General features: G+C 40.7%; 1 protein-coding gene across 4 annotated transcripts in view; it reads left to right on the plus strand.

Moving 5' to 3' along the window:
- RAB31 (RAB31, member RAS oncogene family) overlaps nucleotides 1-24,731 on the plus strand; it is a 121,803-nt gene that overhangs the window by 77,786 nt on the left and 19,286 nt on the right. The window lies entirely within an intron of this gene.

A 24,731-nucleotide genomic window follows, 5' to 3' on the forward strand; every position in this document is an offset into this window, starting at 1 on the left:
GAATTATGTGCCTGCTGGCTGTCTCTCCGAAAGTCCCCATTGTGCCTACATGTGCTCCGCACATACTGTGCCTTCACACACACGCATAACTCCAGGGAATCCATTAAAGGGGAGGGACCGATATTATTCCATCAGGTCTCAGTTTGCTGAGACACCCCCTCAAAGGAGCTTTCCCGATATCTCCCCATCAGGCCTCAGTTTGCTGAAGCACTCCCTTGTGAAATCCTGGGTAGAGCTCAGGGGAACAAATGGTTTGGCAGCTGTAAGGCAACATAGTTTTACAGAATGTTGCCATTTGGGGAACTTGGGCAAAGCAACAAGGAGTCTCTCCATATTAAGTCTTATAACTACCTGCATATGAATCTACAATTACCTCTATAAAATTTTCAGTTAACAAAAAACTGACATAAAAACAACTAAATATTAAAACAGCAGTATATACATGTTATATATATTACATATATAGTTAAATAAAGTTTGGTAAACACCCTGGGACAAACGATGAATTTATCCCCAGAACATACAATTTACAAAAGATAAATCAGATAACTATATTAAAAATTCCCTTTTAGGAAAGCAGGGAAGGGGAAACCTGATGTATTATTGGTCCCTTCCCAGAGTATAAACTTTGTCCCGCTAGACAGGAATAGCCTGCGACCCTAATGGGCATCGGCTTGTTGACATCTTTCCATGGCAGTGGAATCGGGTTCTTGGTCAGCCAATCTGTCTACTCCAGATTCTGCCTGCTGGTACGATTGTTCTGGGGAATCAGCCAAGACCCCACACCTTATGTAGCACACCTTGACCTTCTTTTACTCTAACCCTAAAACACTTTGCTTTCCTGTAATTGTCAGAAATTGTCAGAAGACTATGTTTCATTTTTCACTGGGTATTGGAAAGGGACAGTATGTAGATTTGTGTGTGTGTGTGAGAGAGAGAGAGAGAGAGAGAGAGAGAGAGAGAGAGAGAGAAACTGGTCTCATCTAACAGACTTTGGTTGTGTAAGCTTATAAATCCTTAAGAGGAGCTTTGTTTGCCTGGCATATTTTGAGAGGGTACTGGCATTTAAATGAAATTAACTCCCCGAGCTTGACTCAGCCCACTTGAGGCCTTTGTGTGCAGAAGTGCTTCATAGAGGAGATTCCTCATCAAGTCAGTGTGTCTCATATTCACGCATGTTCCAGAAGATGATATAAAGGTCTGGCCACACTACTTAGAGTGAAAGGCCTTCCTCTGGTCCAGTGAATTCAGGACTTCTAGTGTAGGTTTTTTTTCTCGTTTGTTTGTTTTTAGGCTCCTGATCTTTGTGAGATTTTCCTGAATGTCTTGAAGAATTTGAGACAAAATTTCCCGGTGCCCAAATTATTGTGACATTGGGATCATGTATAGTCTCTGAATCTGAGGGGAGGAAGCAAAGTGAAATTTGTGATACTGTATGTGAGAGGGCTGAGCTTGCACACAGTAGGTGCTCAGGGGATGTCACTTCCCAACTTTCCCATGGCTCATCTTCCTCCCCATTGAAGATATGCCTCGGAGAGAAGCTCTGGTAACAGCTCCCAGGGAAGAGAGTGTGCCATTCCTCATGAGGCCTGGGAAATGGGGCTACCCCCTTCTCCCTACCATCTGCTGATGCTGATGTAGGAATTGCAGAGTTGGGGACATTTTAGGGATGTACACGGTTGAAGGAAAATGAGAGAACCTCAACTGAAGTGATGATGTAGGAGCTGGAGTAGTAGCTGACTTGAAGAGCACGTACAGCTCAGAGCAGAGAGAGTAATGGTGCGATTTGCCTAACGCAGATGGCAGGCAAAGCTAACATGAGTCTGTGGCAGGTCACTGAGTTTCTGAGCACGTAATGCAGGACATTGGGATAATTCCATTGGCTCTAAGGAGTGCAGACTTGGCCTGGGGTCTAGATAGAAAAGAAACCTTCTTCTCAGAAAGTCTGAGCAAGAGACTGCATGGCCTTGTCTTGGGCCTGGTGAAAGAACTGGGGCAAAGAAGTCTTGAAACGAAAAAAATGCAAACGGTCATCTTGCTTTGGTAATTTTAAAAGTTCCACGAATGTAAAAATCATATAGGGCACTTATTAAAAATTTAGATTCCAGGATCCAGCTGCAGAGATTCTGATTCAGTAGGTAACGGCAGGCTGAGGAAATACACGTTTTAAAAGGTGATTCTTTTATAAGTGGTCCATGTGCCATACTTGGAAAAGCATTGCCTTAGGTGATAGGAGTTTATGGTAGGGAAGAAGGAGGAAGTCCTGGAATCTAACTGGGGATCTGTGCAGGTCTTTGACTGCAAGCCTCACCTGCCTGGGCTCCCCTCATCCTTCAGACCTCACGGAGAATGGAAACAGTGGCTCATCATTCCTCAGGATCCAGAAGCAGTAATTTGATCTCTCCAAACTAGAAATTCTTCCTGACTTGCTTGATTATTTGGACATTGGCCTTCCTCAAATGGCTTCTAACTTGACCTGCTCAAGGGTCTCCTGTTGGCTTTTCCTTGGGATTCTGTCCCTTTCTGGCATCTTTAGGGCTGTGAATGAATCAGTGGGGGTGAGGGAGGGATCATGTAGAAGTGCTGATGGAAGAAAAGCTCTCAGGCTTAAGTTATTTTATCTTGCAAATGGTAGTAGTGGGAAATTACCCAACAAAAGTAATAGTGAAGGGGCGGCTGGATGTCTCAGTTGGTTAGAGTGTGGGCTCTGAACAGCAGGATTGCCAGTTCGATTCCCACATGGGCCAGTGAGCTGCACCCTCCACAACTAGATTGAAGATAACAAGCTGCCGCTGAGCTTCTGGAGGGGTGGCGGACAGTTCAGTTGGTTAGAGCGTAAGCTCTCAATAAGGTTGCCCGTTCAATTCCCACATGGGATGGTGGGCTGCACCCCCTGCAACTAAAGATTGAAAATGGTGACTGGACTTGGAGCTGAGCTGCGCCTTCCAAAACTAGATTGAAGGACAACACTTGGAGCTGATAGGCCCTGGAGAATCACACTGTTCTCCAATGTTCACCAATTTAAAAAAAAGTAATAGTGGAAATTAGGGGTTTGAGAGTGGGGGAACCTTCTACTCAGAGGTGGTGGGTAAACACCTGGGGGCAGCTCTTCTATCACTGACCCTCTCTGCCCAAGTGTTCTCCCATCTCCCATAAACACAACCCCAGGAGATCACTAGGGATGATGTGTGTCCTCTGACCTCTTCTGAGGAATGGACTCATGGTCCCTAAGATCATGACTTTGTATCAACACTTGTGCTTTCTCTAGAGAAACAGCGAGAGAGATTGGTAGGGCTGCTGCTGGTGAGTCAATAATTTTTTCCTGGAGTAGAGGTTGCACTCCAGGGATGGGAGCATCTGGGGATAGAGGTGAAACTAGGGTGGGACAGGAGGAAGGAAATTGGTCCTATCAGTTTTTAGTCATTCAATTAGCGAGTAATCTTTGGTAGTTCTTTTGTGTGCAGAAAGTACTATGGAAAGTACAAGAAAAGGGAAGAAAGTATTTTCCTTTGAGCTTGGGGAGCCAAGAGTAGTACCCAGGGGAGGAAAATATCTAATGAATAATACAATACTATATTTAAGAGAGTTCTAAAAGTCATGGTGCAGAAAGTACAAAGGACTTCAGGAAGGGGAAACTAGTCAACTAGAGTGATTTGGAAAGGCTCATGGATGAAATGTGTCACAAGCTGGGCTGTTCAGGATGAGTCCAGTAGGAGGAAATTCCAGAAAGGGGAGATAACGGACAAAGGCATGGAGATGGGAGGAGAGTTTGACATGTGTAACCGGGGAGGGGACATCTAGACTATCTACCAGATGCCTTGCCTGGAGAATGGGGGGAAAGATAAATGGATAGTAAGGGGATAGTTTATGAATGGCTTAAAAGTATGCAGAGTGGTTTGGACTTGATGTGTTGGGCCAGGATGGCAAACACTCAATGCTCCTGCCTCCTGCTTCCGCGTCTCTCATACCCATGGCCCCATTGCCCATCAGTCATGACACTGTCTTCTCCTGAGTCTATTGTGGCCTCAGGCTCCTTCTTAACACAATACCCACGTAGTCACCACCAGTTAAAGAGATGAAACCTACTTGCCAACCTCAAGGGAGGCTGTGGAAGGATTTTAGAGTCTTGAGCAAGTAAAGGATTCATACAGTATCCTGTGCAATCTAGAGCTGGAAACTGGGGTGGGAGCGGGACTTTGCAGCCTAAGTGCCCCTTCTGCAGCTTCCTGAAGTACACACTAATCAAGTGAGAAATCACCAGGCATCTGTGGTTTCAACTTTGGATAAAGTTGAGGTCTTTGGTAGATTAAAAATATATTTTGAAATAAATGTTTTTTACTAAGAATGCATAAATTGCTTTCATTTCTTACATGTGACTCCAAAACTCATTCTAGTCTTAATAATGGTCCAAAAATGGGTATGAGTTTCTTTAAAATTATACAAGCCAAATAAGAGAACTTGAGATGCTAGATAATTAAAATCCAACTTATTCCAAATACTAAAAGCACAAAAGACAATGAACATCAAAAGCCACTAAAAGGTCTGGAAATATCATGGGCAGTGTTAAAATGCACACAGCATTTTCTTTACGTGAGATGAAGAGGCGGAGTAGAGGGTGCACTATTAAAATCTTTGTTCTGTGCTCTGAGCTGCACCGTCAGTGTTCCTACCTTCTCCCAATGCTGTGTTTGTGGCTGAGCCTGCATCCGCTCACCAGTGTCCAGCCAGAGGCTAGGAACTGAAGACTGAGCTCCCAAAGAGCCAAGCAAGAGCATCTGGAATCTCTCTCTCTTTCTCAGTCCTGAAGTATTCTTAATGAAGACTCTGTAAAACATTTATATGTATTTTAAAGAATAACAGGAATTTTAAAGAACAAGATGAACAGCTATGTAACTGAGTGAGCCTCCCTCCCTAGTTGTGTCCCCTTCTTTCTATCCAGAATTAACCACTATTTTGACTTGTGACAATCATTTTGTTTTCTGTATACTTTACTATTCATGTTTGTATTCCTAAGTGATAGATTTAGGTTTGCCTGTTTTTGAAGTTTATATAAATGGAATAACCCTGTATATATTCTATGATGACTTGTCTCTTGCATTCCACATGCCTGGGAGGTTCATCATAATGAATGTTAGCTGTAGTTGGTACATTTTCATGGCTGTATACTGTTCTGTTTTATGAGTGCAGCATAGTTTATCTATCCATCTTACTGTTGATGGATATTTGAGTTATTTCTGGTTTGGTGTAATTATGAACGTTGCTTCTTGAACATTCTCATGCATCTCATAGTGCCATGTGTAAGCATTTCTGAGTCACAGGGTATTCACATGCTCAGTTTTACTAGGTAATGCCAGTGTTTTCCAAGTGGATACCAGTGCTGCATGAGGCTTCCTGTTTCACCAAGTCTTGTACTGTAAGATGTTAGGGTGTGGAGTGATAGCTGATAGTCATTTCAGTTTGCAATTTCCCAGTTACCAGTGAAGTTGGCATCTTTTTTATATATTTATTGGCCATTCAAGCAAGTTTCCTCTTATATGAAGAGTCTGTTCAAGTCTTTGCCACTTTTTCTACTGAGTTTGTCTTGTTTATTCATAGGATTTATATATATATTTGATGCTATTCCTTTATCATATGTATGTGTTGAAATATCTTCTTCAAATTTACGTCTCATCTTTTCACTTTCTTTGTATTGTCTTTTCATTACCCACAGTCCTTACTTTCTATGTAATAGAATTTGTTAATTTTTTCCTTTATTCAGTTCTTGGGGTGGAGGAGAGGGGAGAAGGATGAGTCTTATTTAAGAAATCTTCCCACACCCTCAAGGTAATAAAGATATTTCCCTATCTTGATAATCTTTAAAAACTTGACAGTTTCATTTTTCCTATCTGTCTTTAAATCACTTGGAATTGATTATTATATATGCTGACTAATTTTTCCTATGTAGATATCCATTTGTCTCAGCAGTGTTGGCTACAAAGTGCATTCTTTTCCCAACGATGTTCCATACCATCTCAGTCATGTACCCTGTGTCACATGTGCACAGGCCTATTTCTAGGACTCTGTTCTGTTCCATTGGCCTACGTATCCATCCTTAATACCAATACTACCCTGAATCAATGATTACAACTTTACCATAAGTCTTGATTAATGGCCTGGACTTACGATATGGACTGGAATCTCTTTAACCAGTATTTGTTGGCCCCAGAGAAGATTCATGAGGACGTATGGTGTGGAGGTGGATGTGTGTGCTGCGGCCGGTAGAGATTAGGGGAGTGTCAGGCCGGTATCTACATGTGGTGAAGCTGTGTGGTGGGTGTTTATTTTTATGACTCATTTAAAAAAAATATTTAAATAAACTTATTTTAGAATAGTTTTATATTTACAGAAAAGTTGCAAGAATAGTACAGAGAGTTCCCATATACCCCACACCCAGGTTCCCCTATGTTAACATCCTATATTACTGTGGTACCTTTGTCACAATTAAGGAGACAATATCGATACTTTATTAGTAAGTAAAGTTCATACTTTACTCAGATTTCATTAGTCCTCCTCCCCTTTTTTGTTCTAGGATCCCATCTAGAATATCATATTGTATGTTGTTGTCATGTCTATTTAGGCTCCTCTGGGCTGTGGCAGTTTCTCAGACTTCCTTTGTGTTTGATGACCTTCACAGTTTTAAGGAGTACAAGTCAGATACTTTGGGGAGTATCTCTCAGTTAAGGTTTGTCTGATGTGTTTCTCGTGACTAGACTGGGGCTATGCATTTTTGGGAGGAAGACCACAGAGATAAAGTGCTATTTTTATTACTTTATCGTATTTATATTTAAATGTATCAAAGATTGACTTTGATCACCTGGTTGAGGTAACTGTAAAGTTACCCCCTCACTCTCTTTCCTTATTGTAGTCCTTGGAAGGAAGTCTCTATGCACAGCTCCACCTCCTTCAGGGAGAAGTATCTACGTAAATTATTTGGAATTTTGCAGGTGAATTTGTCTCCTTTCTTCCCTTAATTTATTTATTCAATCGTTTGTTTATATCAGTATGGACTCATGGATATTTATTTTATACTTTGGGTTATAATGCAATACTGTGTTATTTAATTTGTTCCTCAAATTATTCCAGTTTTGGGATCTCTTTCTGTTGGTTCCTGTGTCCCTATAACATATTCCTATCATTTTGGTTTTTGAGCACTTCCTTACTGTTTGGTACAACAATATGTTGCAGGCTCATCTTATATATTTTAAGCTGCAGCCCTAGAATCAGCCATGTCTCCAACTAGCCCTTTCACTGGAGAATGGCATTTAGAAACCCAAGATCTGGGCTGGGTGTGCTTGTTGCTGCTGGGGTGTCATTGGGTCTAGGTCCTTTCAGTAAACAGGTGAAAAATATATTTATGTGTGCTAACTCGAGCATACACACATATATGTAATTATTTCTTTATCTATGCATCTGTAGGTAGATTAAGATAAGCATAAGTTAATATTGATGCCTCTGACTCTAATCAAGAAGCACGTGGCTCATTCTAACTTTCAATAGTGTGTGGGGGGGATGTTTTAAAAAGTCATCAACTAATGTATGACTGAGCTAAGTGGTAAGCTTTTTGTTTGTCTGTTTGTTTTAAACTTTTTTTAAAAAAAGATTTTATTGGGGAAGGGGAACAGGACTTTATTGGGGAACAGTTTGTACTTCTAGGACTTTTTCCAAATCAAGTTGTTGTCCTTTCAATCTTAGTTGTGGAGGGTGCCGTTCAGCTTCAAGTTGTTGTCCTTTCAGTCTTAGTTGTGGAGGGCGCAGCTCAGCTCCAGGTCCAGTTGCCATTGCTAGTTGCAGGGGGCGCAGCCCACCATTCCTTCCAGGAGTCCAACTGGGAACCTTGTGGTTGAGAGGACGCACTCCAACCAACTGAGCCATCCGGGAGCTCAGCGGCAGCTCAGCTCAAGGTGCCGTGTTCAATCTTAGTTGCGGGGGCGGAGCCCATCATCCCTTGCGGGAGTCGAGGAATCGAATCGTCAACCTTTTGGTTGATAGCCCACTGGCCCATGTGGAATGGAACCTGCCCTTCGGCGTTAGGAGCACGGAGCTCCAACCGCCTGAGTCACGGGGCGTGGTAAGCTTCTGTGTTCCTGGAAATTTTCTTATAAGATACAATAATCTTTTCCCTTTCACTTTACATGACACCCAAAATTTCAGAATTTCAAAATGTTAATTTCTGTTAAGGATTACAACTATCTCAGTGATTATTTCCAAATGCCACAATATTTACTTATATTTATGTACTGTTGACGTAGGTAATCAACTGAAAGCAAGTTAATCATCATCAATCATTATCCTCATTGCCAACCTGAATTGAATGCTTCCTATGTGCCAGATACTATTATAAGTAGTGTATGTTAACCTTCACCATCCTGTGAAAAAGTTACAATCATTCTATCTTATTGATAAGGAAACTGAGGCACAGAGGTTAAGGAGCTTGTCCTAGGTCCTGTAGCTAAGAGGGTGTAGGTCCCAGCTTTAAACCCAGATATTCTGTCCCAGACCTGCTGTCCTTGACCATCATGCTATATTGCCTCTGGTAAGAAGTGCGAAAAGGATCCATGAGGGAGAGAATTTCTGAATGACCAGGGCAAAATGGAAGCTGATTTGATTCTACTCAGAGGATTTGGAGCTAATGATGCTTTCCAGTGGTTCTCTCTGGCCTCTTCAGGACTAGCCTAAATTTCTGTCTGAAAAGGGGGTGTTAAGAGGCAAAAGACTGGCCAGGTCCCCCTAGAGAACCTATGTTTTCTGTACAGTCCTCATTAGATTCAAATTCTGACATTTTTCATGCGAAACAATCCATTTAAGTCTGTGGCGAGAACCTGACACTGCTTGTTAGAACTTGACACTAGGAATTTGGCTGCAGGTGAAAAGCAGTTATGGACACACATTAATAAGCAGGCAAGGCCCCATGGGAGCAGAAATTCTTCCCAGGGTACACATGTCAAGTGCCTTAACTGTAAGTGCTTAGGTCATTGTAAAGTATTATTGTCCAATCAGATATTAATTGCAAAGGTGGTAATTATTCATTAAAAAAAAGTTCATTTTAATTTTAGTTCCACCTCACAGGCAAACCAGTCTGAGTATCTAAAAGAACTAGCATTTTAAACAGAGATTTTGCTGCTTTAATTATTGCTAAAATGGTTGCCTCATCTGTGTGTTACACAAATATCTTGGATAGTTAGAGAAAATATGAGCTAATGGGGGCACAACAAGCCCTGATTATTCATTTCAGTGGCTGCTTAAGGGAGTAGGGAAGACAGAGTGCTTCATGGCACACCTCAGCCTTTGCAAACAGCCTGCAGCCTTCCTTTGCTGGATTTTGATGGAATGTTGTGAATGATTTCCATTGCTTTTGGCTAGAATACCTTAAACATGTGGGATGGTTTTGACAAAAAATAATTCCACCAGACATTTAACAGCCGTCTCCTTCTCACTGTTGGCTTGCTACTTACTCACTGATCATTTGATTGGTTGTTTAAGCTTGACCTTGGAAGGGGGCTATGGCTAGAGCAGAGAGTAAAAATATAGAGTAAACATTTCATGTTAACTGTTACATTCCAGGAGCTTGGGAGAGTATAAAATGCTTCGTTATTGTTGTATGATGTTTTGGAAATATAATATACCTGCTAGAACCTACCTGAACCACTAGAAGATTTCTTCTGGGAAGAGTTCATGAGGCCACTATTCTTATATTTTATGACTTGTAAAATGGTGCCTGAGAAGTGTAGAGTTATGCATTGCTTAACTATGGAGGTATGTTCTGACAAATGTGTTGATAGGCAATTTTGTCCCTGTGTGAACATCGTGGAGGGATCGCCTAGACCTGATATGGCCTACTACTCACCTAGGCTCTGTGGTACAGCCTATTGCTTCTAGACTACAAGCCTGTATAGCATGTTACTGTACTGAATACTGTAGGCAATTGTAACACAATGGTAAGTATTTGTGTATGTAAACATAGAAAAGTTACAGTAAAAATATGGTATAAAAGATTAAAAAATGGTATAACTCTATTGGGCACTTACCATGAATGAAGTTGCTCTGGTGAGTGAGTGAGTGAATGTGGAGGCCCAGGACATTACTGTGCACTTCTAGAGACTTTATAAACGCTATATTGAGGCTACACTAAATTTATTTAAAAACGTTTTTCTTTCTTGAATAATAAATTAATCTTAGGTTACTGTAACTTTATTACTTTATAAACTTAAAAAAAAGTTTAAACTTTTTAATTCTTTTGTAATAACACTTTGGTTAAAATACCAACATATTATATAGCTATACAAACATTTTCTTTCTGTATATTCCTATTCTGTTAGCTTTTTTATTTTTTAAATTATTCATTGATTTTTGTTTCATTAAAAAAATTTTTTTTGTTAAGAACTAAGACACACACACACACATCGGCCTACACAGGGTCAAGATCACCTCCACATCTTGACCCACTGGAAGGTCTTCAGGGGCAATGACACGGCAAGGAGCTGCCATCTCAGATAATACCAGTGCTTTCTGGAATATCCCCTGAGGATATTACCTGGAATATTACCTGAGGAGGTGTCACTCTTTTTAGAAATACGTCCATGGTGGTTTGTCTGGCTTGTTTCTTTTTTCTGTCATAGATTTACCTGTAAGCAGATAATGCACCATGAACATTCCTCTCTATTAATGAAAACCTTTCCATGTTGGGGGTCCATGTTTTCAACTTTTTAAGGAGCTTATTGAGGTCTGCAAAGACTTCTGCTAAGCCTTTCACTGTGAATTTTCTTGGGGATTTTATTCTTTTTCTTCTCCTGCAGTTTCCTTTGCTCTTGCCTCTTCTTCAGCTATGCATTCCTGTGCCAGTTCCAACAACTCCTCAGTCTGTTCCCCAGGAGCCACCTCCAGGAGTTCCTCCATGTCACCATCATCCACACCCAGGTTAAAGCGGTTCGCCATCTCATCCACAGCCTTGTTGGTTTTTGCACTGATGTTACAACAGTTGTGACATCACTAGGTGATAGGAAATTTTCAGCTCCATTGTAATCTTATGGGACGACCATATATGTAATCTTATGGGACGACCATATATGTTGTCCATTGTTGACTGAACCGTTGTTATATAGAACATGACTGTATATTTCATTATGTCCTAGGTATAGTCAGTCATCTTTATACATATCTCCAAACTCTATTCAGATTATGAATAGACAGATAAAATGCCAAGCTCAATATTTTACAGACCATCCCCTAAAAGAGTTATTCTCAAGCTATAGAATGAAGCTGTTGGGAAGTTGCTAAAATGTGTATTTCTGGGGCTTGCCCAATAGATATTCTGGTTCAGTAGGTCTAGAGCAAGGGTGTCCAAACTTTTTTCAACGTTTTTTACCAAGGGCCATATGCGGTAAAATACACAAACAGCCGGGCCACTCACTCGAGGTGAAGTACATATTGCCTCACCTGGTTTATTTAAGTAAACTAAATATATTTTTGGAATTTGCTGCGGGCTAATTAAAAATGGATTGCGGTCCGCAGTTGGCCCGTGGGCCGCAGTTTGAACACCCCTGGTCTAGAGCACAGGGACCTTCATTTTTAACAAGCTGCAAATAATCACTGGGATAGATGTCTGTAGAACATACCTGAGAATGATGTCCTAAAAGATTCATGGGTGTCCTCCGAAAATGTCTGGAGAAGGCTTAGTAATAATTGTTATGTGTCAGAGAGGAGTGCAGGAATCTTGGATGATTGTCCTCATTTTGTCTCTTTGTTTTTAGCATCAAAGTTTTTCGTTTTTTTAACTTATGTTTTTAATTTTCTGGGAAAATGAGGGCTTTTGTGCATCTATCCTAAGACACCTGACAACTTCTTACATGTGGTTGTTCTGCAGGTTGTTAACCATGACCTGTTTGGAATCACACGGTTATCCTACTAGCATTATACGAGCATTCTTCTCTCTCCACATTCCAAGACTGCAGATATTAAACCTTTTCATCTTGGCCAATCTGACACATGAAAAATGTGATCCTCATTTTCATGTGAATTTCTTAATTGCAGGCAGGATTAGGAAAACCAAGATTTTCTACTGAATAACTATTTTTCACCTATATACAAATAATAAACAATTTAAAAATCAAGTAGATGTTAAAACCCTCTTTATAATAGCAATACAAATTTAAATTCCTAGTATTCAACTTTTTTTGATGTATGTATCATTTAAAAATTTTTGATTTAAAATCCAAGGAATGAATTTAGCAAGAAATGAGCAAGACATATGTAGATAAAAATTTATAACTCTATGCTAGGTCGTAAAAGAAGACTTAAATAAATGAAAATGTGTACTTATTCCTTGGATATGAAAATTCAGTACTGTAAAAATGTTAGTTTGCTCTAAATTAAACCATGAATTCAATGAGATTCCAGTCAAATTACCAAAATAACATTTTAAAGGGGGTTCTACAAAATGATCCTAAAATTCATCTAGAAAAACAAAACAGGCAAAAATAGCTTGTATTGGAGGGACTAATAACAGCAGATATAGAAACATATTTTAATGATTTAGTAATAAAACAATATAGCATTGTCACAGAACTAGACAGAAAATCAATGAACAAAGTAGAGAATCAAGAAATAGGGTGAAATATATAGGCAGATTTAGTATATGATAACGGTGATCCTTAAAATAGTGTATAAAAGGAATAATTCAATAAATCATTTCGGGGTAATTAGCTAGTTATAGGGAAAAATAGATTCAAAATGAAACAAGGACTTAAATATAAAATAAATCTATAGAAGTTAGAGAAAGCAGGTGAATTTAAAAAATAATCTTGGAATTGCAATGAATTGTTTAATCATGATACAAAACTCAGAAGCCAAAGAGGAAAATGATCAATAAGTTTGACTATGTAAAAACTTTTGTGTGGCAAAAATGCCACAAACAAGGTCTAAATCAAATGATAAGCTGAAAGAAATGTGGAAAATATATTAGAAAGGGCTAGATTCTTTAATATGCAAAGAGCACTTGCAAATAAATATGAATAAATCCAAACAAACCAAGTAAAGTGGCAGAGAACATGCACAAGAATTTCAGAGAACAAGAAGTATTCATGGTTAATGAAAAATTGCTCACTAGTACTTTTAAATAAAAGTACTTAGAATTAATGTCAGGTTTTTCTGATGGAGAAAGGACTTTAAAATATGATGTAATTTTACTTTTGGGGTAATTTATAGAAAATAATATATTTAACAAGTTGGCTGATACAGTTTGTGTTCCCTAATTCTTCCATGGAATAGTAATGACTGGACTGGGAGCCTTCCTGGGCCATGGGTTGAGTCAGATAAACTTATAAAAGGTCTTTAGACTGTGAAGTAAGTTGAGTATCCTATTTACTTGTTTCCTCCATTTGTATCATTTCCTCAATTATTTTGTCATTTTGTAAGAAAATGGTGCCATGACATCACCCTTGCTTGTACAGCTTTATAAAGATCTATTAAACAGATACTGATATAGCACTTAGTATGTGCCAGGCATTGGTTTGAGTACTTTATAAAATCAACTTACCTAACATTTAAAATTGTTGTAAAGCACTTAACCTCATCTAGTAGAATGAGTAGAATAAGCCCTGAGAGAAGTGGACGTTAAGGTGGCTGTCTGTTAAAGGAGGAAATACTTTTACTTCTGGGAGCAGCACACTTGAACTGCCTTTCTCACATCAGCTACTTACTAGGCCATCTGTGAAAGATTCTCAACTAAGACCCATGGCCAAAACAAATTGTTCAGCACAGGTCAGTGGAAGTCATTTGTTTCCACTGACTTTCAGAAGGAGCCTATGGAACCGAACCTTCCCAGTGAACCCCTAGCGGGGATAAAGCATTATTCTACCTTAGCCTGCTGGTTTAATTCCTCTTCTTAACAGGAGGGGCTTCAGGAACTCTTCTTGGCGTACCTGTCCTCTTTTCTCCTTGCCCTCAGTGGAGAAGAATCATGGAGAAAATTAAATAGCCCTGGAATTAGAATGACTCAGCTGCCATGTTGCCAGGTTCCACCAATGAACAACAAAACAAGGACACTTGTTAGTCAGCACAGCCTGTTGAAAAATCTGGGGCCCATAGGAATGTTGTTTCCTGACCCTCCCTCCCCTGCTGAGAGCCTCTGAGTGCTGTGGCCAGCTCAGGCTGTGTGTCCTAGACACACAACAGGCTGATATGTGGACCACGCTGAAATACAAGCTGATTAACACGAGAGCCTGGGTCTATCAGGAGACTCCCCCTTTCGTGTTGTGTGTACCCTTAAGCTTCCCTCCTCGCTCATTTAGAAGGGTGGGAGAGTCTCTGCCTCTGGTACCTTTCCAGATGACATTCTCAACACCCCCTACACTTCCCCTTAAGATCTCACAGTGGTTCCCCTACCTGAGTCCTCCTTTCTGCTGAAGGCAGCTTGGGATGATTCTTGTCATCCAGTCATTCAACAGACATTAATTGATTGCCTCCTCGGTGCCAGGCACTGTTATGATCCTGGCACACTAAAACAAAAACCACGGTCCTGATCAAGAAATCCACAGCCTATTCTGGGAGCCACACAGCTTCACAAGGATGATAGTATTAGGCTAAAATATGCACCAGTGTAAGGGCAGTGGGGGAAGAGCATCTACCCTGGAGAGAGGGCATGCTAGACTGAGCTCTCCGGGAGGTGATGGTGGAACATCTCGAAGTGAACAGGGAGGAGTGGACTAACGGAAGAGCAGGTGCATGACCCAGAAGCAGACATGAGCACAAGTTCCCAAATGGCCCACTTGGAATGGCTGTAGCTTTGGACATGAATGAGGGAGGAATGAGACAGGAAGCCTTGTCCTGCTAAAGTTTGGGTTTTATCCTGAGGCAACCAGAAGACACTGAAGAATTCTATTCACGTGAGTACTTGATAGATTTGCAGTTTTGAAAGATCCCCGTGGTGGGCATGTGGATAGTGGACAGCAGGAGGCTGGAAGACCAGTTAGAGGCATGTTTAATTTTTGTTTTGGGGAAGCAGCCGAAGTCATGCTCAGAAACTGAGTTGTTTTTGCCCGCACTTTATTTAGCACAGGTTCACTGAGGGAATTATAATTATTTCATAGGCCAACAGCATACAGGATATCTCTTAATAAGCCAAATAAAGAAATAACATGCTCCAAACAAATGACAGATTAATCACACTATTGTTCCAGGCAAAGGGAGATGAAGGAATAAAGTCCAAATTTAATGTTACCTTCTTTTTTTATATTTATTATTATTATTATTAGTTTTAGGTGCACAAAACAAAGTAATAGTTAGATGTTTATCATTTATATCCCTCACACTATGTCAACCCCCACCCCCTATCCACTATCCCTCTGACATCTCACACAGCCAATACATTTCCACTGTCTCTATTCCTAATGCTGTTCTCCGCTTCTTGTAAATATATACATACATATATATACATACACACACACACACACACACACACACACAAACTTGTGGTTGACATTCATTATTGTTCAGCTTCAGCTTCAGGTGTACAGTGCAGTGATCAGGCATCTACATCTTCCCTGAGGTGGTCTCCCTAATGAGACAAGAGTCCATCAGATGCCCTACAAAATCTTTACAACATTATTGATTACATTCCCCAAATTAACTTTCATGACCCCGTAGCAATCTTGTGGTTACTGACTGTTTCTAAACCCCTCACCTTCCCCCTTATCCCCACCCCCCCATCTAGCAACCCTCACTTTTTCCTGTCTCCAGAACTGTTTCTGATTAGTTCATTCACTTATTCTTTTCTTTAGATTCCACATACAAGTGAGATCATATGGTGTTTGTCTTTGTTTGACTTATTTCACTTAACATAATGTTCTCTAGATCCATCCATGTTGTTGCAAATGATAAGAGTTCTTTCTTCTTTATGGCTGCGTAATACTCCATTGTATAAATGTACCACAGTTTCTTAATCCAGTCGTCTACCGATGGGAATTTCGGTTGTTTCCATGTCTTGGCTATTGTGTATAGTGCTGCAGTAAACATAGGAGTGCATACATTTTTTTGAATTAGAGTTTTGGATTTCTCCGGATAGATACCTAGGAGTGGAATTGCTGGATCATAAGGTAGTTCCATTTTCAGATTTTTGAGATACCTCCATACTGTTTTCCATAGTGGCTGCACCAATCTGCAATCCCACCAACAGTGCACAAGGGTTCCCCTTTCTCCACATCCTTGCCAGCACTTGTTGTTTGTTGATTTATTGATGATAGCCATTTTCACTTGGGTGAGATGGTATCTCATTGTGGTTTTTATTTGCATTTCTCTGATGGTTAGTGAGGTTGAGCATTTTTTCATATGTCTGTTTGCCATCTGTATGTCCTTTTTAGAAAAATGTCTCTTCATGTCCTCTGCCCATTTTTCAATTGGGTTGTTTGTTTTTTTGGAGTTGAGTGAGTTTTTTATAAATTTGTGATATTAACCTCTTATTGGATATATCATCGGCAAATATCTTTTCGCATTCAGTAGGATCCCTTTTTCTTTTACTGTTGGTTTCCTTTGCTGTGAAAAAACTTTTTAGTTTGATGTAATCCCACATGTTTATTTTTTCTCTTACTTCCCTCATGTGAGGGGATATATCAGTAAAAATCTGACTCCGGGTAATGTCTGTAAAGTTTCTTCCTATATTTTCTTCTAGGAATTTTATTGTTTCAGATCTTACATTTAAGTCTTTAAGCCATTTTGAATTTATTTTTGTATATGGTGTAAGGAGGTGGTCCAGCTTCATTTTTTTTTTTGCATGTGTCTGTCCAGGTTTCCCAGCACCATTTATTGAATAGACTGTCTTTACCCCACCGTAAATTCTTGCTTCCATTGTCGTAGATTAAATGGCCATATAGGCATGGATTTATTTCTGGGCTCTCTATTCTGTTCCATTGATCTATGTGTCTGTTTTTATGCCAGTACCATGCTGTTTTGATTACTGTAGCCTTGTAGTATAATTTGATGTCAGGTATCGTTATACCTCCCACTTTGTTCTTATTTCTCAAGATTGCTGAGGCTATCCGGGGTCTTTTATGGTTCCATATAAATTTTAGGATTATATGTTCTATTTCTGTGAAAAACGTCATTGGTAGTTTGATAGGAATTGCATTGAATATGTATATTGCCTTAGGCAGTATGGACATTTTAACTATATTAATTCTTCCTATCCATGAACATGGTATGTGTTTCCATCTATTTGTATCTTCTTTCATTTCTTTCTTCAGTGTCTTATAATTTTCTGAGTACAGATCTTTTACTTCTTTGGTTAAATTTATTCCCAGGTATTTTATAGTCTTTGAAGCAATTGTAAATGGGATTGTTTTTTAAATTTCTCCTTCTGATGTTTTATTATTGGTATATACAAATGCAACTGATTTCTGAATATTAATTTTGTATCCTGCTACTTTACTAAATTCATCTATCAGCTCTAATAGTTTCTTGGTGGAGTCTTTAGGGTTCTCTCTATATAGTATCATGTCATCTGCATATAATGACAATTTTACTTCCTCCTTACCAATTGGGATGCCTTTCATTTCTTTTTCTTGTCTGACTGCTGTGGCTAGAACTTCCAGCACTATATTGAATAGAAGTGGAGAAAGTGGGCAACCTTGCCTTGTTCCTGATCTTAGGGGGAATGATTTTAGCTTTTCCCCATTGAGTATGATGTTAGTTGTGGGTTTATCATATATGGCCTTTATTATATTGAGATATGATCCCTCTATTCCCACTTTCTTAAGGGTTTTTATCACAAATGGCTGCTGGATTTTATCAAATTCTTTTTCTGCATCTATTGATATGCTCATGTGATTTTTATTTTTCATTCTGTTAATGTGGTGTATCACATTAATTGATTTGTGGATGTTGAACCACCCTTGCATACCAGGGATGAATCCCACTTGATCATGGTGTATGATCTTTTTAATGTATTGCTGAATTCTGTTCGCCAATATTTTGTTCAGGATTTTTGCATCTATATTCATTAGAGATATCAGCCTGTAGTTTTCTTTTTTTGTGGTGTCTTTGTCTGATTTTGGGATCAGGGTGATCGTGGCCTCATAAAAAGTATTCTGGAGCCTTCTTCCCTCCTTCTGGATTTTTTGGAAGCGCTTGAAGAGAATAGGTAATAATTCTTTTTTGAATGTTTTGTAAAATTCACCTGTAAAGCCATCTGGTCCAGGACTTTTGTTTGTTGGGAGATTTTTGATTACTGATTCAATTTCCCTGGTGGTAATCAGTCTATTCAGGTTTTCTGTTTCTTCTTCAGTTAGCCTTGGAAGGTTGTATGCTTCTAGAAAATTGTCCATTTCTTCCTGGTTGTCAAATATGTTGGCATATAGTTGCTCATAGTAATTTCTTAAAATTTTTTGTATTTCTGTGGTATCTGTTGTCACTTCTCCTCTTTCATTGCTGATTTTTTTAATTTGGGTCCTCTCTCTCTCTCTTTTAATGAGTCTGGCTAAAGGTTTGTCGATTTTGTTTATCTTCTCTAAAAACCAACTCTTGGATTCATTGATCTTTTGTATTGTTTTTCTGGTTTCTATTTCATTCATTTCCGCTCTGATCTTTATTATCTCCTTCCTTGTACTCCCTTTGGGCTTATTTTGCTGTTCTTTTTCCAGATCCCTTAAGTGTGAAGATAAACTGTTGATTAGGGATTTTTCTTGTTTCTTTAGGTAGGCCTGCAATGCTATGAATGTCCTTCTAAGGACTGCTTTCGCTGCATCCCATAGATTTTGGGTCGTCGTGTTTTCATTTTCGTTTGTCTCGAGATATCTTTTGATTTCTTCCTTGATCTCATGGTTGACCCATTCATTATTTGGTAACATGTTTTTCAGCCTCCATGAATTGGTGTGTCTTCCAGTTTTTTTCCTGTAGCTCATTTCTAATTTCATAGCACTGTGGTCAGAGAAGACAATTGGTATGATTTCAATTTTCTTAAATTTATCAAGACTTGTTTTGTGGCTTAACATGTGGTCTGTCTTGGAAAACGTTCCATGTGCGCTTGAGAAGAACGTGTATTCTGCAGCTTTGGGGAGAAATACTCTGAAAATATCAATTAAATCCACGTGGTCCAATGTGTCATTTAAAGCTGTTGTTTCCATATTGATTTTCTGTCTGGAAGACCTGTCCCTTGTTGTCAGAGGTGTGTTGAAGTCCCCTACTATGATAGTGTTACTGTTGATCTCTGTCTTTATGTCAGTCAATATCTGTTTTCTATATTTAGGTGCTCCTATGTTGGGTGCATAGATGTTTAGTAGGGTTATGTCCTCTTGTTGGATCGATCCCTTTATTATTATATAGTGCCCATCTTTATCTTTTAATATGTTCTTCATTTTAAAGTCTATTTTGTCAGATATAAGTATTGTTACACCAGCTTTTTTCTCATTTCCATTTGCATGGAATATCTTACTCCAGCCCTTCACTTTCAGCCTATGTGTGTCTTTTGATCTGAGGTGAGTCTCTTGTATACAGCATATACAAGGGTCTTGCTTTCTTATCCACTCAGCCACCCTATGTCTCTTGATTGGAGCATTTAATCCATTTACATTTGAATTAATTATTGATAGGTACATAGTTATTGCCATTTTTAAATTTGTAGTTAGATTGTTTTCATCTTTCTTCTATTTACAGAAGTCCTTTTAGTATTTCTTACAATGCTGGCTTGGTGTTAATAAATTCCTTTAGCTTATTCTTTTCTGGGAAGCTCTTTATCTCTCCTTCAATTTTAAATGATAGCCTTGCTGGATAAAGCAATCTAGGTTATAGGCCTTTGTTTTCTATCACTTTGAGTATCTCCTGCCACTCCCTCCTTCCTGGCCTACAATGTTTCTGTAGAAAAGTCATTTGATAGTTTTATAGCAGTTCCCTTGTATGTAACCCTCTGCCTTTCTCTTGCTGCTTTTAGGATTCTCTCTTTGTCTTTAACCTTTGCCATTTTAACTATAATATGTCTTGGTGTGGACCTGTTTGGGTTTATCCTGGTTGGAACTCTGCACTTCCTGGTCTTGTATGTCAGTTTTCTTTACCAGGTTAGGGAAGTTTTCAGACATTATTACTTCAAATATGTTTTCAATCCCTTGCTTTCTCTCTTCACCTTCTGGTATTCCTATAATGCGCATGTTGTTACGCTTGATGTTATCTCAGAGGTCTCTTAAACCATCTTCATTGTTTTTATTATTTTTTGTTGTTGTTGTTCCATTTGGGTGATCTCTGCTAACTTGTCTTATAAGTCACTGATCCGATCCTCTGCTTCATCTAACCTGCTGGTAATTCCTTCAAGTGAGTTCTTTATTTCAGTTATTGTATTCTTTAGTTCTCACTCGTTGTTCATTATGATTTCTCTGTCCTTCTTTATGTCGTCACTAAGCTCCTTAAACATTCTTATCATCAGTGTTCTGAACTTTGACTCTGATAGGTTGGTTACCTCTATTTCATTTGGTTCCAATTCTGGAGGTTTCTTCTGTTCTTTTATTTGGGACATGTTTCTTTGTTTCCCCATTCTGGCTGACTCTCTGTGTTTGCTTCAATGTATTAGGTAGGTACCCTAGGGTTCTTAGTTCTTGCTGGGTTATCTTATGTAGTATGTGTCCGTTATATTTGACTTGCACCACTTCCTTCTACTCCTGTGCATGTGCTCCAAAGGTGACTCTTGTGTTGTGTATATTGTCCTGTTAAAGTTGATCTTTAATTGCCTTTAGCTTGTGAGTAGGTGGGATTGACTCCTAGGCTGACTAGTTGTGAGACTTGGCTCTGCCCACAGCAGGATGTTCTGCTGCGTGAGGGTTGACCACTTAAATGAGGTTTGGCCTCTATGGGCTCTTGTGTCTATAGAGAATCCCCTCTGGGTGTGTCACTTGTAGGTCAAACCCGGTAGTACTCTGGTTTGGTCTGGAGTTTGCCTCTGGGTGTGTTGGATCTTGTGCCTCTTAAGCTGGGCCCTGGCGTAGGGCAATTTCAGAACAAAGCCAATCACCAAGCACAACAACAACAATGACAACAAAGAAAAAACCAAATACATTCAAGTGTAAAAACAACCCATAACCCACACTCAACACAGGCTAAGATATCAAAGATATAAAAACAAAACAAAACAAAGCAGTGCCAGTCCTGGCTTAAGCCCACCAAGTAATCTCCAGGTTGTCCTCTGCTATACCAAAGAGTCCACTGCGTATTGTGCAGGCAGAGCCGGTGTCCTGGTGCCCAGAGTGACCTTGGGACTGCAGATTTAGATGAGTGGGGCTGAGGGGTCTGGATGGTAGTTTCTACAAAGTCAGTGCAGTTTCTGCTCTTGCCTGCACATATGCGCACTGAGTAGCACCACCAGCCCTGTGCCCAGTTCTCCTGACTCTTAGGGCACTTCTTCGGTGTGTGTGTGTGTGTGTGTGTGTGTGTGTGTGTGTGTGTGTGTATGTGTGCAGGGCACAAGATTTCTGAGCTGCTGAAAGCTCAGAGCTGCCTCTTCCACCTGCTGCTGACCCCTGGGTTTGTCTCCGCAGTTGTAATTGCCCTGCCCTAGGAAGGCCAGAAAAGGTGGTGGCTGGGGGTGGAGGATTCTCTTCTCTCCCAGCCCAGCAAAAATCACACTCTTCCCAGCTTCTTCCCTGGGTCAGAGCTGCACACAGATCTTCCCAGAAACTGAGCACTATGGCTCCTCTGTAATCTGACACTACTCCTCAGTTCAGGGGCCAGTTTAAATCTCTGAAAGGGCGGAGGTAGGATTGGGAGAGTGGGGGGAGGGGCTCAGGTATGGAGTTTGTGTTCTTTGTCCGACCTAGGGCCCAGCTGGAGGTCTCAGTTGAGTTTACTGCCTCAAATGCTGGATATGCTGCCCCTTCGCCAGGAGAGAGCAGCTTTGGGACGCAGGGAAAGAGCCCACCTCCTGGCTTTTGTGTTCTCTGTTCCATCCTGGGATCCCCTGCGTCTCTGTAGCCACGGATGCTGGCTGCGTCTCCACAGCCGCATATACTGACCGTGTCTCCACAGCCACGGATGCGGCTGCGTCTACACTCCGCTCCTTTTCCTCTTCCCCTGCTGGCCAATTTGCCCACCCTCAAGTAATCCTTGCACGAGTCTCTTAGCTGTTCTGTTCTGCGTGATGAGCAGAGAGTCCCTTGATGGGTTATAGATGTTCCATTTGTGATAAGATCCGGAGGAGAACTCAAAAAGTCCGCCTCGCTGCCGCCATTCCTACCTTTTCTTCTGTGTTACCTTTTTTATATGAGGAGGCACTTGGGAAGAGTCCAGACCAACTGACTAGTTTCCAGATTTCCAGTGCCAATAGCAAAAGTCCTCTGTTGCTAGGGTACGTTGCTAGGGAATGAAGCTGCCAGTGTTGGTAGGTGGGCTGATCTCTTTCCTGGGGCCACTGTGCTATCACCTCACCAAGATAGGAGTGAATGCCCCATCTCAAATAGTCCTCACAAACTCTTGATACTTAGAGTCTAAATGTCCCCTTGCCAGAGTTGCTTCTCCACATGTTCCTATTGATAAGAAGAGGCCCCTCAGCAGCTGGCTGCTGACTGCTTATCAGTGACAACAGATGCAGAATGATGACATCCTGACATGACTTACTTCATTCTTATATCAAAGCAACCTTTTTTTTTTGGTCATAAACACGTGGATTAAAAAAACTTCACTTAAATCATAAACAAGTGGATTTTAAATCATATTACATCAGTACACAACAAGGAAACTGCAGAAATCTGTAAAAAATGAGGAGGGCCTGAACTCAGGTGCAGGCAGGGCTGGTGGAGGGGAGGCTGCCAGGGAGATGAAGCTTCCTTACTTAGAGTTGAGGGGTGAGAGAGGAGAAGATTACGTGGCTGTATGGTTTCTGGCTTGGGAAGTAGCAGGTTTATGGGAGGAGTGGATGATTTGTGGTGAAAGGCAGTTAACAGGGTATGACAAATTACATTTGTGAAGCCCATTTACTCTTCAAGTAGTGATGACCAGCAATCAGCTAGCTCAACAGGGAGATGTGTCTAGATATAGAAGAGAAAAGGTAGCCTCTCTGGCCCTCTGAGCCTGTAACCACATGTCATGTACAAGTGAGTCCATAAAATGCCTTCCTTCACAGCATCCACTGTTAGAGGCAGTCACACCTCCCTGATCCTGACCAGCATTGCTTTCACTCCCCATCACTCAGCTCTTCACTCTGACCCTGACTCTGGTCTCTTATCTGGTCCCTTGAAGGCAGTGTCTCCCTGGTAAGGGGACTGTCGCCTCTCCTGTGGTCTCCAGCTTTCCCCACTTCTCCTGCCCTTTGTGTCTCCCATTGGCTCCAGAGGGAATCCAGCCCCGGCCCTGAATTCCCTCTTCCATCCTGACCACTTGACCTCCCTGTAGCTGGCCAGTTCCCGCTGCTTGAGGTGGGGGTAGAACTTCAGATAGTCAAGAAAGAAACCCTGGGTAAAGCTGACATTTAAGGGTCAGACAGAATATGATCAGCTCCTGAGAGGGTGAAGGAACAGCGGTTGGAGGAGCATAGGGGACTGGGTGAAGGGGGGAGGAGAGAGATTAAACCCAAGTCTACGGTTCCTGGCTAGGTCACAATAACTCTTATGGGTGATTTCTGGGAGTCCTGACTTTCTGTACATAGTTTAGTCTAGAAAGTCTAAAAATAGTCTTTCCCATCAAAATTGACTGTGTGTTTATACCTTGGCAAGTTTCAATGCCTAGGGCACTGCTTACGGCAGGCACTTGATAAATAGTTGTTGAAAAAAATGAACGAAAGTCATTAGATGCCATAGTCTCATGCAATCATCATTACAGAGGCCAGTGATGGCAGCCTTCTAGCCTCACAGGTCTGTACAGCGGGACTTTCTTGCAGTGCAGCCCGAGGACTTCCCAGGTCCCTATTTTACATGTTTGCAAGAGGCCCTGAGGAAGTATATTCCTATCTTTCTAAGGCTCTTTTTTCAGATTGTAGTTGCACCATTCATTCCAACAGCAATTTTCTGATACCAATAGGGTGTCCTGCAATTCAATTAAATTCCAATGCCAACTACCCTGAATTAACACAGACCCCACAAATTAAGGACTCAGTCCCACAAAACTGTTCCCCTACTTCAGATGACAGCTGCAAGTCTCGAGTATTCCCAAGTTGCCCTCACTTCTGCCCTACAGTCTACAAATTTGAGGGTTCTCATAACCCCTCACCCCCTCCGGTTTAATTCACTAGAATAGACTCACAGAACTCAGGAAATCACTAGTCTTATGATTACAGTTTTTCTGTAAAGGGTACAACTCAGGGCCAGCCAGACGGGAGAGATGCATATAGCAAGGTATGTGGACAGGGGTGTGGGGCTTCCATGCCCTCTGTGTGCAGGCTGCCCTCCCAGCACCTCCATGTGTTCACCAACCTGAAGCTCTCAGCCTGTGTTCAGGAGTGTTTATAAAATTCCAGCCCTCTAATCCTGTGGTTGGTTCCTTAGGGGACCAGCCCCCGTCCTGAAGCTATCTAGGGGTCCCTCCTTATCAGAAACTCAGGTGTGGTCTAATGGGACTCTTGATGACACACTTATTACTCAGGAAACTCCATGGGTTTTAGGAGCTCTGTCCGAAGAACCAGGGACCAAAACCAAATACATATTTCTTATTATACCATAGCAGTGGAAATGTATTTTGGCAAACCACAGTGGTTGGTCCTTCTAATCTCAGTTCATATCAGAGACATTTTCACTGGC

The sequence above is a fragment of the Rhinolophus sinicus genome, linkage group LG09, assembly GCF_036562045.2.
Source record: "Rhinolophus sinicus isolate RSC01 linkage group LG09, ASM3656204v1, whole genome shotgun sequence".
In the NCBI taxonomy this organism is placed as follows: Eukaryota; Metazoa; Chordata; class Mammalia; order Chiroptera; family Rhinolophidae; genus Rhinolophus; species Rhinolophus sinicus.